Source organism: Ischnura elegans, chromosome 7 (genome assembly GCF_921293095.1).
Source record: "Ischnura elegans chromosome 7, ioIscEleg1.1, whole genome shotgun sequence".
Lineage (NCBI taxonomy): Eukaryota > Metazoa > Arthropoda > Insecta > Odonata > Coenagrionidae > Ischnura > Ischnura elegans.
The window spans coordinates 17,978,414-17,997,323 of record NC_060252.1 but is presented as its reverse complement, the minus strand read 5'-3'; the positions used below and the strand labels follow the sequence as shown (position 1 = coordinate 17,997,323).

General features: G+C 37.4%; 1 long non-coding RNA gene across 1 annotated transcript in view; it reads right to left on the bottom strand.

Annotated features, from left to right (window-relative positions):
- Positions 1 to 442: 442 nt before the first annotated feature.
- LOC124162955 overlaps positions 443 to 18,910 on the bottom strand; it is an 89,999-nt gene continuing 71,531 nt past the window's right edge. The window contains exon 3 of the long non-coding RNA XR_006865712.1: positions 443 to 559. This is a non-coding gene — a long non-coding RNA (uncharacterized LOC124162955). The remainder of the gene's footprint in view (positions 560 to 18,910) is intronic.

The following is an 18,910-nucleotide window of genomic DNA, read 5'->3' as shown; positions in this document are numbered from 1 at the left end:
GGAGCTATTTTATGTGTACTCTGGGCTCTAGAATACTATTTCTAAAGCATGGAGAAAATTTTCTAGATTTCCCTTCTTCTAATTCTAGGTTACATAATCGAGAAATTAGTGCTTCATTGATTGTTTCGTGAATTGGAGACTTGTTCTTTATTATAGCGAATTATTCTCCTATAGTAGCAAAAAGCCAAAAATGTAGTTGTTTCTAACAAAATTTATTGCACAACTTCAAACTCATATGGAAAATTGAATGCATACTTTACCATTTTTTATACGAAATAACCTAAGACATAATAATAAAGTATCATTATTCAATGAGTAGGAAATTAAATGATTGACATTTTTTCGATGTTTCTTAGGCATAAGATATCCTTGAACCAATGAGTGATTCTTGCCTAGGTACTTCGCAATTTTTATTTCATCGTCATGTAAATTTTTTCCCAATAAGTGAATAGTTTTCTTCATAAAACTTCATACAGAAATAAAGAATTAAAACCATTTTGAGTTTACTTACTCCAGTGTTATGAGTATAGTTGAGCGATCACATGTTGACGAGGTTCAGCTGCAAAACGAAATAAATGTCAGTTATTCGTTAAAAAATATGCATCTCATGACAATTTGAGAACTGTAAATTTGAATTTTAACAAAATTTATTACAATATTACAATTTGATTCACCAAAATTTATACTAAATATTATTTAAATACCATTTATCAAATATATGTAACTATATTTTTTCAATATCACTCTTATCACTTACTAGCTGGCATACTCTTACCTTCTTCAATACCACAAAAATGCACGGATGCCCTGAAAAAGTTCGAAATGTTGGCGAACTCAAGTATTTTATTCATAGATAAGAAGTACATCTGCTTACGAAGCCGCCGATATAGTCCAAAATTCTACGGAAGTAGTACCATGCACAATTTTCGCCGAGTTATCTGGGTTTTTGTGCCAAACGTGAAATTTAGCGATGCATATAAGGTCTGTCTTGCACAAAGGACCAAAATTTCACTATATCCTGCCAAATTCAATTGGCCAACTTAACTTCTGAATATTGTAAATGCATCACAGTTTGTAGGGAAGAAATATTATTATATATTTTGTGTTTCCTAGAAGTTTGAGTGATGGCGCAGAAGAGCGGTGGGTACATTGTAACTAAACTTTGGACAACAAAATGTAAAAAAACAAAAGAAATTGATCACATGATAAATTGTATAAAACGATGATATGGCCGGCTTAAGAATGATGTCTAGCGCGTAACAGCCGTTTTGGGACGCCGAATGCTCCCCTCTATAAATTACTCCCACGTCTCACTTCATCATCTTTATTTGTCTGTCGTCTCGATATATACGACCCCTGCTCCGTAGGGCGTTATTGACCTGTCTTGGCAAGGGTAGAGGTGTCATCGTATTTTCTGCGTCAGGAGGGCTCGCCAGCGAAACTTGTGCTCACAGTAAGGAAGTCACCTCATAAGAGGGTACCTACACTGCTTGACACATGCTGCTAATTCAAGAGGTGCACGTAGAGAGAACGTAAGTGTTATTTTTATCACTAGATCTTAAGCTAAAATATATAAAAAAACATATGGGCTATAATACAAAGATTATTAGAGTAAAATCAAAATAAGTTGCATAATAACTCAAAATAATTATAATAAAAATTGAATTGTAGGCACCTCACCGTACTAACACCTAAAGATTAAACAAATTCATGCTTTATTAAATCATATTCGTTCTTGAAATAGACATCACATCCCAGTCAACTATAATTGTGAGGAGAGGTGGTAACTGCATGTGGTAAAATTTATCGACTGATGTGTCGTCATTATATGTAGCCCTGACTTGTTCTCATGGATTAAAATATATCGGTCATACATTTGGGGAAGTGCTGTAATTGCTCATAAATAGAACGGATGTCATCCAACTAGCCATGAACCTTATAACAAAAAGTGGACTGGATTAACAATACTGTTTTTGAAACAAAGGGCCACAAGCTGACATGGTTACACTCGCATAAATAATTGGCAAATAAACTCGTAAATGTTTTTATTTCAATCAATCATTCGCATAAAATTTATTGTTCTCGAAACGTATTATTCTCGTATCGAGAGATATTTTAAAAATTCCTTCTCGAGAAGAGGATAGTGATAGGAATGAATAAATAGATAGTCTTAATGATCACCTTATCAGTCCCACATGAATGGAGCAGGATTTGATTCCGTGAGTATAATAGAATATGGAAATGCTATAAACGTTGAAATGCGTACATAGTTGTTTGATTTGAAATAACTTATGTAGATTTTACTGTTCCAGTTTTACGAACCCTCATTGTTTTGTCATCTCAAACTTAGCATGCAGCAACTTCTCCACTCAAAGTGGATTACCGTGTAAAGCAGTGACGCTTGTGTTTACGAAATAATTATTGCATACCAAAATTGAGGAAAAATTGCAGTTCTGAAATTTTCAAGTACATGTCCCATGTAAAACGATATTCTAAGTAAGTTCCGTCCGATGCCTGCAGGGAAAACACGTTAAACCACTCAAAATAGCCACAGTCACCCAAAATATCCTTATATTGTTCCAAAGGCTCTCTCACTTTTCACAATTTAGGGAACTATTTGAAGGCAGTTTGAAATCATTGAAAGGTTTTTTATTCTCTCGGTCTAAACGCACCAATTAACTCCCTGCATCGACGACACGCGCGCGGGTAATAAATAAATACAAAAAAATATAGCCCTTCAAAGCCTCTCGCCCTGAAATGTAATCGGAATTAAAAGAAAAAAAAGAGAAGCGGGGAAAGCGAAACTAATCCGCGTTCAAACGCGATTTTCGCTCGAGCGAGCCGCCAATTCAATCGACCGCCGCCAGCGCAGCTCCCGGTTATCGCGGCAGACGCAGGAACTCGTAATGCAGCCACGTGTGCGGTGCTGTGTTCGCTGCTCAGGATTGGGAAGGCACGGAAGGGTGCTATTTGAGCGTTTTACCCCGGGACTTATTACGCCAAATACTACCCCTTCCTTTTCTCATTTATCACCCTCTCCACCTCCACTCCTTTCCATCATTCGCCTCGTCCATATATCGCCTTAAGTCCTAGTCCCAATTCTACTGCACTTCTATTAGCAATTATTTTGGTATATGGCAAAGTAAGTCCATCATAACTCGTTACTGGACATATTCCATAATCCCAAATACTTGATGACCATTTTCCGCTAAATTATTCATTCCTATAATAAATGATTACCTTATTAACCACCTAATGCAGCATATTTTGGCTGTTTTACATCGGTGTTTTCCATAATTTTAACAATTATGCGTGTATGAAAAACCATACCCTTGATAGGGTCAACCTACCCAGGCGGGACTCGAACCCACGACCTCTTGTTTCGCAGGCGCGCACTTCACCCTGACGCCAGTCCCCACCAAGGCCATCAATTTGTGTAGGCAAGCAAATTTTCCGAATGTTTAAAAATCCTAATGTATTTATTTTCTATTAATCAAATAATTTATTAAAAAATCGAAGAAATTACGAAATAATGTAATAATATACATCATTATAACATGGGAAAGGGTATTGATGGGTATGGTGGAGAGAAACCCGGCGTCAGCATTAGCCTGCTCTCAGCAAAAGGCACCAGGGGACCACGGCTTGACGTCCCATCCGACGGACAGAGTGTTGCGCTTGAAATGCCCTACTCACATCTTCAATCAGGGATCGGGTAGTCTCTGAAAATTCTCTTCCACTGCCGAGATTTGAACCCGTGTCCACTATTTTATCTCGTACACTGACAGATCAATCGAAGTACATTTTCATACAATTAACGCAGTAGAATTATGATGATAGTTAGCAAACCTAAAATATATAAAAAATCTGCCGCCATTCTTACTATCAACGTAATCTACGCAGACGAATCAAGAAAAAGTAATTACTGAATTTTTTTGAACGACTGATGTTATTAAACTAAACGCGGCCTCCGAGGTGATCCGTATTGAGAAATGTTTTACATGAAAGTAAACAATTTGAAGTTTAGGAGGTGTATTTATTTTCTAGCACTAGCTGCACAACTCATATGGCATTTAAAATTGCACATATACCGCATACGTTGCCCTTTAATGAGGTAGTAATGACAAAATTGCGGGAGATGGGAATGTTGTTCAAATTTCCCTCCTACTGGTACCATAGAAAACACCGAAACTCAACTTCCAAACTGCGGCGACTGCGCCGCTCAATTTGTGAAAAAAACTTTTGAAAACCACTGTACCCATATGCAATAGGGAAATTAGTGCAACATGACAATTCACCAAGAATTTAATCAGTTTAATCATTCACAGCTCCCACAGTTGATATAAACGACAATATAGTTTTGTGATGACATTATATTGCTACATTGGGAGACACTGGGTAAACTCTTGTCATTCCTTATTTATGCCTACCTTGTTGTTTTATAACACCGATTGAATTATGTAATGTAGTGACTGTTTCAAAAAGTTATTTGATAATTGCTCCATTATTTTCGAGAGATGCTTTGTTTGATTCTCGCTAAAACAGGGTCTAAACTAAAACACTTTTTTATAAAGAATAGATAAAAAATATACCTACATGACATAATATTATATTATCAGCGCTTAATTTACGCAATGTCGAAGGATATCTTAGCCATTTGAAGATTCTATTTAATATGTTTAATAAGAGGAGTTCATAAATATTCCTACCCTACTGAAAATTAAAAAGCTGGATGGATTAAAATATAATATTATTCCTTTGCTTTCCATAAATTTTTGTCGCATCACTGCCGTTGATTGCACTTAACAACCACCCTCATACATAAATAGGTTTATAACAGAGATGTCTCTGAGTGTGCCTTGTTAAAGTGAAACCTATTAATTAAATTGATCAATTAAAATTATATTCAATCAATTCAATGCAGATATTCCATCGATCACACGAATTATTTGCTTTAAGATTTCCGTTCATGCTGTGTGATAAAGAAATTATAGGACTAGGCCTTAGTGAACATTTCACCACGTAGCATAGGAATAGACTCCTTGTGAAGCTTACTTGCACAAATTGATGCAGTCACAATTTCTGAAGGAGTATGTTTAACATAAAATTTCTGTATTTATAAACGAAAAATTGTGCGTACTTTACCGAAGAAGCCACTAACAGTAGGCTAAATGTTAGAAAATGTGTTACGCACGCCTTTTGGATAACACTATATTCACGGAATTTTCCAAAAAATAGCCAGAAGCGTGACTTAACGGCACAATAAAGAGCAAAATTACCATAATTCCGGCAAAGAATAAGATTTCTAGTAAAGGGTGGAACTCCCGACGCCAATAAATTCGAAATAGATTATTTACAAATGATTTTCCTCCGCACAATTTTCGCACTTTCAAGTTGAAGAGCATGAATTCCGTTAAATAATATGGAGCTGAGAGAATGATGATCTCATAGAGGGAAAATACGTGAGAGAAGTTGCAGTTTATGCTTTGTGGTGAGAAAATTCTTTCAGAGCGATGGCAATGCAAAAGAAAGAGGCTACGTTAACCTCGCGGGAATAGATTAGGCCTAGTGGTTATAACCCCTGTTAAACTCTAAAAGAGTTGACTTGCAGCGCATGATGTAGAAATAAATGGATAAGGAAAAGGATCCGAATGGGCATAGTTTCGCCAAATCTTTTAAAGAACCCACCGTGGTGAGTCAAATGGAATCGAAAGTCCCTTTTTATGGTCTCAATTTCATCAGTGCCGGTTGACTCATCTATCTCTCCCCCTCCTCCCGATCAATTCCAAGCTAATCCACCACCCGACTACGACCACGCTCCCCTTACCCACCCTCTCCTTCCCTCCCCCACCCATCCCCAACTCTACGAGCGAAACAAGCGTGCACCCGCGTACGCACGCGGCACAGTTAGATCAACCAGCCAGGAATTCGATTTTCCGCGTTCCCCGGCACGAATCGGCGGCCTCGGCTCAAAATGACATTCCACCAGCGGCGGCATCGCCGGTCGAAGCAATGCACTGTTCACTGAGGGGGCGGCCTGGGGGAGGGATTAGCATTGGTCCCTGATTCTCTCCCACCCCCTTCGCATCGTGCACAATGTTTTTACCACTTTCTGAACTCCATTTTCACTGCCGCAGAGCAGTCAAGCATACAGTTTTACCGACTCTTTTAAAGGTGAGTGAAGCGTTTCATTCATACCCAACAGATATTTTCTGAATTTGCGTTGTGAAGTGGCGTTTTATTTTAGTGTTTCCACTGGATAGAAGTGTTAAATTATTACAATTTTCTCAATATCTTTATGAATCGTCAGTGCGATTTTTAGTCGAAGTCCGGAAAATATCACAAATCACTCCATAAATCATTTCATAAATCGCCGGCCTCGGTGCCGGCGGAATACACATAATATCATTATAAAGTCGGCCTCAGGCGGGGTATATTAATAACCTGCTTATTCTGGAGTCTCACGTTCGAGTTCCGCCTGAGTGAGTTTTTTTATCACTCAGGACAAGTGGTGTGGGTAATATAATGGTTCAGTCCGCGGAAATCCTAAACACAGACTACGCTATCAAGGATTCCTAGGTCAAAACGAGACAGAGGCTGAGTTGCGAAAGAAACTTTAAAAAAGTTTAAGGAAATTAAAAAGGAAAAAAAAAAAAAAATGTTTTCAAATGACATTATTGCTGGAGTCGCAAGTGACAAGCTAGTGAAATCAGGTTCTAAGTAAGATATTTCTCCATTTCGACGAGATTATTGAGTCCCAACTTCTAGCCAGCGGTCGCCATAAGTAATACATACCTTATTGATATAGATCGCGATGTTTTTGACTGTATATCGGCTGACAGAGACCAATAGTAATAGCTTCCTAACGAGGCTTAACGGCATGAACGAAGTAATTTTTCATTTCAATCATCAAATACACATTTTGATTTATCAATTGTCGCTTACAAGTTTGAGCTAGCCACGCAATATTGTTTTGGAGATTGCACTCAAAAATCCGAATTATAAGCTAAACTAGCAATGCAGGTAGGGATTGGCAGTGGCCCTTATTCCTTGGTACCCTCCCACCCATCGCATTGTGCACGCTGGTTTTCCCACATTGAGAACATACCTCACCGCCACCGAGCAGTCAAGCGGAAAGATTTGTCGACTTTTGACGCGACTCAAGTTGTTTTTTCACCCGTACAGATATTCGCGAAATTTGCGTCAATGCAGTTTTAACTCGTCATTCCCACGATGATTAGAATAGCAGAATAATCCAATGATAAAAAATAAGAAGTTATTCTTCTAAGGACGACGTATAACGTACAATATTATTATTTTAGTTAAAGGAAATAGAATCATGATCTGTCAATAATTTAACCACTTTAAATGCATTATTAGTTAATTTCAAAATCAGATAAGTTTGCATGCTTACAAGAAATCATAAAAAATTGGGCCAAAGTTTAAGTAAAAAATAACAACCATTCGACCAGTTTGTAAATATGCAATGCAAATTTAACTCGGGATCTGTAGAAAGGTAAAAATCGCAGAATAAGCCGCAAATAAATTGTTCTTCTAACAATAACTGTGTAATGTCCACATCATGTGCACAATACACGGAATTACGTCCTGCGTCCTACATGCTGCGCGAAATCTTTACATGCGAATATCTCTCGAACCCGGGCCTATGTGGAAGAAAGCCGTGACACTTTTTCTACCTTCCCTATATAGTTTAAAAAAATAAAATCCGCATCCAGATCCCGAACATCACTTTGACGATGTCTCCTAAGTAAGATTTATAGCGTAAAATATTATTATTAGAGTTAAAGTAAATGGAATGGAAATAAATCACGAAAACCCCATGGACCAGGGTTCAAATCCCGGCTGCTTGTGATACCCTCAAGTAATCTAATCCCCACTTGGGAAGTAAGTGAAAGTATAGCAATCCGTCCGTCGGATAGGACGCTAAATTTTAATATTTTTGACATTTTATTAGCGGTAGGTTGATGTTGACGCCGGACTTCTGTTGACGGTAGTACATTTAAAAATCCCACATAATTTGTTCCACTATTGGACGTTTTTTTGCGGTCCAACTTCGGGGAGAACTCCACCCTCCTCTTAGCCATGTTTGGGTGTTCCTGCTTGGCCGAACGATTGTTCACTGGCGGCCTGGGCTCGCACCGCAGTGAAAATGGCCGGACCGTGCCCATATACTGAGGGCCACACGAACGGAGGAATGCGAGGAATGGGCTCCCAAAAAGGAGCCGAAGCAACCGGCGGTGCAGTCAAAGCACGCGGTGTCACTCTCCCCGACAGTAATTACCACTCCGCTCCCGTTTCGGATTCGAGTTCCCTTTCAACCAAGGGGACTGCGTAGAGGAGGCCCAATTCCACCCCATAGAAGGCCGATTTCTGTAGCCGCTTCGGTCGCATTTTAATCGGTTTTGAAAAATGTCGAGGCGCGGTGATGAGTGCAATACGATCCACTTTTTTCACAATATTTCCTAGTATGACCTTGCGAATTCAAGGAATTGCATTGAAGAGTTATGAAATTGATAAATCACATCATCTTGAATCTGAATTTCGATTGGCACCCCTAAATATACATTACTTTCCCGTGAAACCCGGATCACTTTGTTCGTCAGCGACACGAGTGGCGACTTTTGTAAACCCATTTAAATGCACGACGGTTGACAACACATTTAGATGACGACTTGAGGATCCTCTTTTCTAATAGTCGTGCTTTCAGCAGAAGAGTAGCGCAATGGCCGAACTTTTTTACCTCAGCCCACGTGATTTTGGAATCGAAAGGTTCTATTATGAAGCCGTTTAATGAAAAGAAACGTCATGAGGAACCCTAAATCTCCTAAAGCGAAATTGCTTTTCACACTTTAAAAATAATTATAAAAAACAGCTTACTTGAAACAAAAACTAGTCCCGCGTAAAAATTACAATTGAAACTCAAAAATTACTCTCTTATTTCAAATAATTCAGGATATACAGCTTAAAAGGGAAAATTTATAAAACTTAGTGGTCCCACATATCGATGACCTCGAGCTGGATTTAGGCTAACCTTATTAATTGTTATTATATTTATTATTAGCTGATAATTACGCGCTGGCTGAATTTACAATGAATTTATCAATTAATTTTTAAGCAATTTTTCTTAAAAATTTCCCTACTTACATTGTCGTATCAAATTATTTTAATAAGGGTGATATTGAGGTCGGTTAGGTTGTTAAAGGGAATCGTATTCCTGCGGTGAATAGATTCATGGCTCTCAAGCAGCAGCCCTGGGTTCAAATCTAGGTTTCATTCTATTTTTTTCTCGAGCCAAACGATTGCCGCTATCTTCTTTATGCTCTGCCTTGGTACTTGGTAGCAATTTCAACAACGACTTCCATACCCAAGTTATTTTTTCCAAATGTCCTCACCCACCCCCTCCCATATCCTAACCCCTCATATCGCCATCACCCCCGCCCCTGAACTTTCTCCCGCCTCACCCCTTTCCTCCTCTCTCCCCCATTCCACCCCCACCCCCTAGCCTCGACTTGAACTCCTTCGAGACTCCGCGTCCGTACCAATAACGCCCTCAATCACATTATTTCTTTCCTTATATATTTTTTTTAAACTGCCACCATCCATCATGGCCGCTTTCATTATTCCTCGGGGCGCTCGCTGGGTCCAAGAAAAAAGAGGGGTCCAGTGGACGCTGGAGGGAGAGAAAATGACTGGAAAGGGATGATGAAACGAAAGGAATTTCCTTTGGAATGGGCGAATCAGAATGGGTACGCGCTGGAAGGCTCCAAAGAAATGCATTAATGCCCTCGAAACAGTTCGCTATTTTCTGCATGTGAAACATTGCATTTGTACTACTTCCCTAACAATTTTAACCTTCTGTCACAAGAGATCAATGGTTTGCGAGGTTACTTTGTGGAATCGTGACATAATTGATTAAAAAGTAAACTTTGTTTTATTCCATACTGTATTTTTTAAGAGACTCGACCGGTTTCAACCTTCTCAGGCCATAATCAAGAGGTTAACAGATGGATAGATATGGTTGTGAGACTCTACATAAGTATATATACCTCCCTATCTGTATATCTATCTGTTCACCTATTATACTGAAAAGGTTGAGACCGTTCGAGTCTTTTAATAAATACTGTGTGGAATACGACAAAGTTTCATTTTTAATCTATCACTCCAGTTATAATTTGTAAATAATTTGCGTTTGGAAGATAGAAATTAATGAAACATAACACAAAGGAGTATGAGTTCAGGTGATGCGTGCACTTCTTTCACGGGCGACTTTCCGTGTTGCTATTTTGCGGAGGATTGTTGCCTAAGTGACTCTAAGGCGGGAAGAAATTTCCACTAGTGCCCAATATGGTATCTGAAGTATCTGAAATACAACTATCCTTCACGGAGAGCTGAGGTCATTTCCACCGTGAGGATAGGGTAGGGATGGGAAAGAAATCCGGCGTCAACGTTCACCCGCTCTTTACAAAATGTGTCAAGGGGATTCAGACTTAACGTTCCATTCGACAGACGGATTGCTGTACTTCCACTTAATTCCCAAGTAGCGATCGGGCTATTCAAGGATGTTTGCCAGAGCCGGGATTTTAACACAGGGCCATGGCTTGAGAGTCATGAATCCATTCACCGCAGAAATATGATTACTTTTAACAACATAAACAATCATGGTATTACCTTCATTAAACTAATTTGATATGAAAAGGTAAGCAAAGAAAAATTTAATCCATCGCTGGAGAACGTATTTGATTTCTTATGCATTTTCGAAGAAAACGGCATAAATATAATTTGAAATTTTTACTCAGTCCCCGGAATTTTATGAAGTTACCGAGCCAAAGAAAATGATTTAAATACATTTGCCATCTGAAATAACTTTTATCCCTAAAAAATGAAGTAAAACAATGAACTGCTACGTGATTGTTTCTCCCTAAGACATGCTTGTGCTAAAAAACAAATATTCTAAAAATTTATTCGTATATAAACTGAGATCATTGTAATGCCTTCCAGTTATTTCCCAAGTAGGGATCGGGTTAATTGAGATTTTAAGTGGTAAGTAAAGGACCAATAAGTAAGTCCTTCAGGCTCAATTTTTTCAAAATACACAGAAATTAAAATTGCGACTAACCACTAGGTAAATTCTTGGCAACATGATTATATCAATGTTGGTTAAATGCTTTGGGAATATAAGAGGAAATGCTCAATGTGAACTTATTTGAAAGAATAACCTAGGAAGCCACTCATTTACAATTTGCGCGGAAGTTGTAACGGTGAACTCAAAGAAAGTTATGGTGTATCATACAACGATGAAGATTAGGATACATTACTGAAAGGTACAGGATGTAGTAACTCCGTGAACTGAATGAAATACAAAGGAAAGCTGCGCGATTCGTCAAAAAATGTCAAACGCTGAAAAAAACGGGCGTACAGGCAGCGTTACCCACATGTTAAGTGAATTAAGCTGGTAGCCGCTTGAGACTCAGGGGCTGCGCGCTAGGCTTAGATTGCTTGAACAATTGAGAATAGATATCTTTAGGAGCGACACGGAGAATATCAATTTGGGCCCCACTATATTTTCAGGTTCGACAGAAGCGATAATTCGAGACAGATATTTTGCCGAACGGTTAGATATGGGAATAAGTTTTTCTCCCGAACCATAAGGGGCTTTCATAAATGCTATTCGTAATCTTGTTTGAACATTTGCTTTTTATATGTAGACGGCTGGTGTCCTAATACCCCCTGCCACACGCCTTTTTAGACAGCTTGCAGGGTAGTATGTGTAGATGTAGATGAAAGGTGGAGATTATTTTGGCCATTTTACCATTGGATTACACAAATAATTTTCTAATTAAAAGCGCATATTCTAGGTATGATGGTTGGACACGGGTTCAAGTCCTGGGTTGAAACCTTACGCCACAAAAAAATAATCGCGAAGAACGAGGAAACATTAGTCTGGGTCGAGCTCTATCTTCTTCAATAGAAACCAAACTTCGAGGAAAAGAGTAAATTCTTAGTGAAAAATTAAAATGAGCTCCACGCAGGTTTTCTTGCATGCTGCAATATCGCGGAATAAGATTGATGCACTACCCTAAATTACTTCATATCTCAATGAAGAGGGCGGCGCTAGGGACAGACTGTGGAAAGCCAGGGACGTAAAAGGGCCATAATTAAAAACGAGAAAAGAGATGTATCACGAAAGGAGATGATTTTTCCAGAAAAGTCACCATAAAAAGGAGGTCGAAGGCCTAATTGACAAAGGGCTGTTTTTTTCCAAACTTTCCCACGTCAAGAAGACGTTAAAAGTGGATACGAGAAAAAGCTGAAGAACACTTTTTGAGAAAATTCAATATTAAAGTCACCACCCACATCACTTCATCATCTAGGACGGTATCCCTAATCTCTGTTTTCGAAATTATGGTATGGAAAAGCAACTTGTGAAGATGTTTAGATTTTTTAATTAGATAGGGTTAAAAACATAAAACTTTTACCTTTGTAAAGATAATTTTCGACAGGATAAAAGCATTTCCTGTACCAGTCCTAAGAATTGACAGAAAAGTTTAAAAGTGGTACTTTACGATACATTGGTTAGCTAATGGTGGAAGAAAACAAGATTTCAGATTTTTATATGAATTAAATGCTTCAAAGATATTTATGAGAAGCATTGTTTAGCAACTGCAGTTGTTAAAAATGTTTAAAACCATTAAAACCAGGCTCATACGTTACCAACTAATTCTTAACGACAGGTTTACACCATTCCAGGTATGAACATTCATTTTAATTACTTGGTATTTTGATGGATAGAAAATAAGCAGTATAAGAATTAAGATATAAAATCATCAAAATTTAGATAATATTAATTAGAAATCCACTCGTTTTATAAGAAAAACTAGAAAAGTTGTTTTCATATGAAATCATTGCATCCGAAATCAAGCAAAAATTAGCAATTTAAGTTTTAATATCCTTACAGCAATTTCAAACAAATTCTCTTCAAATTTCTTCAGATATATATTCAAAACTTTTGCCATGTTGTCAATTTAGTTTATACTTAAAGATTAAACTTGGGTTTACAAGTGAGATTACTATTAAGAGAAAGGCCAGAGCCTGATCGTCATTATCATCAGATGCTGACTTTTGAAAAAAATGATTGCAACAAAATAGTGATCAACAAATTTGAGTTTGTCGAGCGAAAAAAATATCATCTGGAATGAAAGATGTCTATTCATGGGCACGATGGTTTCGGAATCAGATTGTCCTTCGCATACAATAAATACGAGGATATTAAAAAGATGTCATCGGGAGTTCAAATCTCTTCTTCTTTTCCCAAACCACTTGTCTTTCCCTTTCCTTATTTCTTCCCCTCTCCGAATTCTCTGGTATTTAACGTAATTTACTTGCATCGATGATCCCTCTTTTCATTCCCAAACGTCAGGAGAGGTTTTTTCATTAAGGGTGAAGTATGTTTTCATCGTTCGATGTCTTCGAGCGGGAAAGACCCGAGTAAGTTCGTGGGAGATATTATTTTTTTTTCAAATTTCGTTTTCCAGTGAGTCTCACCTGAATCCCTGGGAAAATATTTCAAATCAATTCCTCTTATTAAAGAAAGGGTCTCAAGAGAAAATTTATTTGGCATAGAAAGGTTTCTTATTATCTTGGCCTCAATTTCTTATTTCCTCGAGATATAAGAAATATATATATTACACAGTATCCAAATGAAACCAGTAAATATGTATGTATCAGTATATGAAAAGAGATAAGACCCTCCTCCCTCTAAATATTTGAAAAAAAAATTCGTTGCTTGCAATGGTTTTTAAGGAAGCTCTTGAGGAAGAAAAATAGAAAAAAGATAGTTCAGTTAATTGTAATTATAATTAGTTTTTGAAATAATGCTTATTTAGGTATTCATTTAAGAAAAATAATGGCTAGTTAAAGCCTGGCCGAATTATCAGTAAAGAATTATAACTGTCATTCTGAGTGTCCCTGAGTTTTCAATGAATATGATAGCACTAGCAGTGTAACAATTCTCAAAGTAAGATGGACAGAAAGCAGTAATTTCGAATAATAATAATTTTAGTGAGCGCAATATTGCTATCATATAGGCCGGCTCAAAAATGAAGAGCAAGAAAAAATATCATTAATTTTTTAATCAAAAGTTTAAGGGTGCATTTTGTTTTGATTGCTCAAGGCGCTAAAACAATTTAAGGTTCAATAAATTATTTCTGTAACTTTTCTGATTCATGGTAACTTCTAAGTGTTGTTTACAATAGCTTTAGGGTCTGATCCATGAAGAATTGGATGATACCACTGTCACTTAAATTATTATTAGTTTGCTTCTTTCTATGGTTCAATTAGTGGTAAACAAAATAACTATCTTAAAAATTAATAGCATTTAAAATATTAGTTTTAAAAGTGAAATCTTCATCAGTAACAAGGTTAAAATGCAGTTGTGGATTTAGCAAGAGCCTCTTAAATATTATTACTTGAGGAACTCAATATCTACCTCATTTCACGATTCTCCGCATTTATTGAAAAACTAATCCGCGAATGTCGCTATGCAATTAAGGCAGTGTAATTGCAAAGCTTTCATTGGCTGAAATTAATTGGAAAACTGACGTTTCGGATTGTTGGCCTTGATTAACGACACCCATCAAATGTATGACTTAGCGCAATTACAGCACCGATGCAGGGATTCATTCACTGCCCCCAGGAGTCCGGCAATAACCCGCTTAACAATGCCTCCCTCCCCCATCGCGGGGATACAGTCGGCATTGTCATCCGTGGCTACAATGGACGCACCGCGGAGCTCCTTGGAGCCCCCCCCCCCACTCCTTCTCTTTCGAATTCCATTCATTCAGCAGCGAGGGAGAGAGAGAGCCAATATTACAGCAGTGCTGCCCTCCGTCCGACGCGGTATATCGTGGAGGCAATCTCGCCGCCACGATTCCCTTCGCTGACTGACTGACTGTCTCAATTACCCAAAGCTAAGCGTGGGATAGGCATGACCGTTTTTTCCTCAATATGATGGCGAGTTGAATCGCTTCCACACGCGTAAATGGCATTGCTCAACTCATTTTTTCTTAAACGTAGCAATCTCCATATCTGCAATTCCACTGTGAATTGAAACGGATGATGATAATCAATTGACAATAAATGTTAGGAAAAGGAAAAATAATAATTTCACACTAGCATTAGTATAATTTACCAATCCGTTTTTCATCATGTAGAAATTTAACATGGTAGCCTTAAGCACAAATGGAAATTTTATGGTGATATCTTATAAAAATGAGTTGATATTCAAAGAAAAGAAATTTTTAAATTAAGTTAAAAAACCAAAAATCTGCTGCGTATAAGTCCATTTGAATTGGTCTTAAAATTTCCTGCATTTTGAGTGAGCAATAGCATTTAACATCATATAAAAAGAAGTTAAAATTAAAGAAAAAAAGGCAGACGATTGTTGAATATATGACAATTTTACTGTATTATAAATTTGCATAAAGGTGAAGATAGGATTAAGAAGAAATTTCTTCACTGATTATGCTCATCACTCTTTGGCTTGGCATCTGCGTAGCATATGTAGATCAAATATGACTAAGTATTCCGCGAGTTTGAAAATTATATTCTCAAAAGGCTTTAATTTCTAAGTGTTACCACAACGAAACGAGGTCGCGCCATTTCCGAGACAGTCTAAAAAAGTGCTATTCATATTGGAAACCACCATCGCCGTTCAAAAAGAAAAAAACTCGCACGGGAGTTTTTGGCAATTGAATCATGAATTAAGTGAAGGGATCTTGTGATAATGTTAGACTAAGTAGGATAAAAAACAGGATTAAAACTGGAAGAAAAATGAATTTTAGACTGAAAAACAAAAACCGATGCGCTACCAATTAAATTTTTAATGAGGTCTTACGGAAAATATGGCTTATTCAAAAAAGGAGTTATTTAGTTAAGAAAGAGGCTATGATAAACGGCTTCCGCGTTATAAACATGTATTTGATTCGAAAACCAAAATCTTAAAAAGCTGGGCTATTGATCCACTATTAATAGAGCCAACATCTTATAAAAATGGCCTTGGGTTCACATTTATGTTCCAATCTCCCATAATCCTTTAAGGCTATAATGGATGCCGTCAGCATTAAGAGCCCCATCGAAGTCATGTGTCGAAGTGGAAAGCTTGTTTTCAAGAGAAATAGCCATCGTGTCAGAACAATCCCCTTTATCTCTTCATAGCCATATCCCGGCGTTCGAGAGGCTCGTAATCTGTTTTACTCAAGAAAACCCATGCTTCCCACCCCCCCAAAAAAATAAATCTCCACTTCGGCAACACCCTTGCCGAGTTTTTAGGTGACTAAAGCCTTTTGCGGGAATATCTGGGAGAGAACGGAGATAGCTTTTCGGCTGTCACTTTAGGGAGAGTTTTTATGGCAGCGTTATTGTGTTTTTCCTGGACCAAGTGGCTAGTTTGCAGAAGGAAAAAAAGGGTATCCATGGGCTCAAAGGAAATGGAGGGGACGATAAGTTTTTTCCTGAAATTTTTAAGTTAATTTATTGCCTGATGTAACCTCTTTCCACTAGTTTTTAAAATTTTACAGATCAAATTACATTACCGGCATTATTAAAATAATGACGTGAAAACTTTGTTTATCCATAAAATTTCGTAATTATTGTTATGTAAGAATTGAATTCACTACTTCAAAAGTTGTGAATTATATTTGTTGTTACAATTACATCCCTGTAGTCGATTTTGAAATCTCGTAAATTTCAAATAATTAGATGATTAAAAAGGGAGATAATTTTTTTCGAAAAAACGAGGACCATTGAAAGTAAAACTTCTTTTGTAAAGTCAAATTGAATATTCGTCGAGTCATTGAAGTTTCCTTATTTCTTAAAAATGTATACTACTTTAGATTGAAGACGATTTGACTGACTGAAATTAATTTAAATAACTGGAAATGTAGTTAACGTCAATACTAAAATAAGATTTTCCTTTTTAGACTCATAAAAAGCTATCATTAGCGAAATTATATTACTATTTTCGGATATTCAAATTGCATTTGTATAGCAGACAATGAACACCGCTGAAAAAGGTTACCTATTTCATAAAAAATGGCTAGTTATCAATTAAATCTGAGAGTCCTGTTAAGACGAGATATATATGGCCATTATGTTGTTTGCTATCGTATCTAGTCTAAAAAACAGTGCCTGATTCCTATAAATCTTCCAAAAGCCAGTAAAAAAGAAGAAAAAATAAAATTTATTCCCACAGTGGTCATGAACAATAATGTGAATTACCAGATACGCTCAGCCAATTTTAAAATCACAAAGAATTATAAAAGGCCGTATTAAGTTAATTTACTGAGGTTTATGATATAAAAATATCTAGGAAATATTTGTTCGAATATAATTTATCGATAGACGGCTATTAAACTCCCTTCAAAAATATCTCTGGTGAAGCACTTTTGAGTGAAATAGGTACATATTCTCCCCCGAAAATAAATCTTATATCCTAGCAGTATGACTATAGATAGGCCAAAGTTGTGCTCTGGCAAGGCAATATGAGTAAAAGAGGTATATATTCTCCCTCGAAGACACATCCTAGCAGTAGACGACTATAGATAGGCCAAGATTATATTCTCTTGCCAGAACACAACTAAGGCCGCTGCCTGTGTCCGCGGGCACCGTTTTTCCTATACAACGGAAGAACCGCCGCCTTACTATCCCATCGCGTGCAGTCAACGGCGAACTCTAGGGGAAGACAAATACTTTTACGTAGTACCTGCCGAGAAAATAAAAAAAGAGGGTGTCTAGATAGTAAATTCGGAAAAGGTCGGGACGGAGCGGAGGAATTGGCGTTTTTGGAACCGCGGACGAAGAGAAACTGCTCGGGATGGTTTTTGATGAATGCGGGGCTGATCTGGCAATACCTTATCTCTCTCGTTCGAAGGAAACGACTTTCTTAAGGGGTGAAGGCTTGCGAGGGGTTCTACAGTGGGTGGGGTGGGGGAAGAAATGGAAGGGAATTGAGAAGTGGTGGGGGGGGTGTGTGGAGGAAGGGTAAGAGGTAGTTGTGGAGGGAACTCTTTCCTCCATGGTTACCGGGAAGTTACGGTGATCGAAGGAGTGAAGGGAGGGGTGGCTATTGAAAGAAGTGTCGGAGAGTTATGAAAACAGCAAAAAGAGAGTCGCCGTTGGTGTGAGGCTGAGGGTAATGGAGGAAGGGTGGTACGAGCGATAAAGAATCGAGACACGAGTGAAGGGTTGGAATGGACTGGTTAGGGTTTTGAGGACAAAGAGGAGCCGTGTCTACATCGAGAAGTTAAAAAAAGGAGTTTTTATTTCGAGACTGGAACTCGGCATGATTCTGACACGGGGATATTTTGAAACAGTTCGGTTAACCGCATTTGAAACATTGACGAGAATGTATGGGTTTCTATCAATAAGAATTTTTTCCGAGCAAAATATTCACTCTGATATGGAGTGAATACAGTTTTCTCTTTAACACACTCCGAATAAAAACTTATAATGAAAAAGTTGTATCCTTGACTAAAACTTCTGGTTTAGATTTTCTAGTTGAAGATGCTTAAAATATACTAACTGCATTTCCCTTGTTACTAGAACATAGATATCGAGAGTACAAAGTTAAGCTATGGCAAAAAATGAAAATTTAAAGTCATTTCTACCATATTTATCATGTCACCAAATTAATATTTGGAATTTAACAAAATGCTGTAATTACCTACAAACTTAAACCTATTCAATCAAAAACCTTAGGAATACACATCGAAATTCATATTGAGATTTATTCACATTTCTTTTATTTAAAAAAATTTATAACAAGAAAAATTTTGAAATAACAATCTCTTTTGCTTTATTTGGAAATAAAATAAATTTTATTTTTTTTTGAAAT